Source organism: Mastomys coucha, unplaced genomic scaffold, assembly GCF_008632895.1.
Source record: "Mastomys coucha isolate ucsf_1 unplaced genomic scaffold, UCSF_Mcou_1 pScaffold15, whole genome shotgun sequence".
NCBI lineage: Eukaryota > Metazoa > Chordata > Mammalia > Rodentia > Muridae > Mastomys > Mastomys coucha.
This window is the reverse complement of record NW_022196897.1, coordinates 96,790,559-96,791,176: the sequence shown is the minus strand read 5'-3', so window position 1 is coordinate 96,791,176 and position 618 is coordinate 96,790,559.

The following is a 618-nucleotide window of genomic DNA, read 5'->3' as shown; positions in this document are numbered from 1 at the left end:
ATTTTTTTTTTTTTTTTGTATTAGCCAGAAACTGAAAATAACCTTGTAGGAGGTTTTTGTATGCCCCCTTTTCTGCATTCAGAAGTCTTTCCTTAAAATGCCTTGTTTATTGACAAGACTGGCATGTAGCTCTAGACTTTAGAGGTGCTGCAAGAGTCTCTTCAATGACACTGGCAGTATATGTCTGAGTTCCTACTTCTTGCCGTGTCATCCAGAAGAGCATTCGTTATTGGACCCTCCACCATATGTGTCTCTATTATGACCCCATTATAATCTGGTTGGTGCAATGGTATGCTATCTGCCTCAGCATATTTATTTTTCTGTTCCACAGAACTTTGTACTCAAGAAAAAAGTTGTAGTAAAAGCGTCAGTAGTGTGAGGTCTCACTCTGTAACTATGGTTCCTCTCAGCACTTCTCTCCCTGACCACTATCTCAAACACTTCTCTCACAGGGACTGACCTTCCTCTAATCTGGTTGCTATTTAACTTAAAAATGTTAGCTCTACTCCATAGTTAATCTCTGCAACTCCTTCCATGGGTATTTGGTTCTCGCTTTTAAGAAGGAATGAAATGTCTACCTTTTGGTCTTCCTTCTTCTTGAGTTCCTTGTGGAATGTG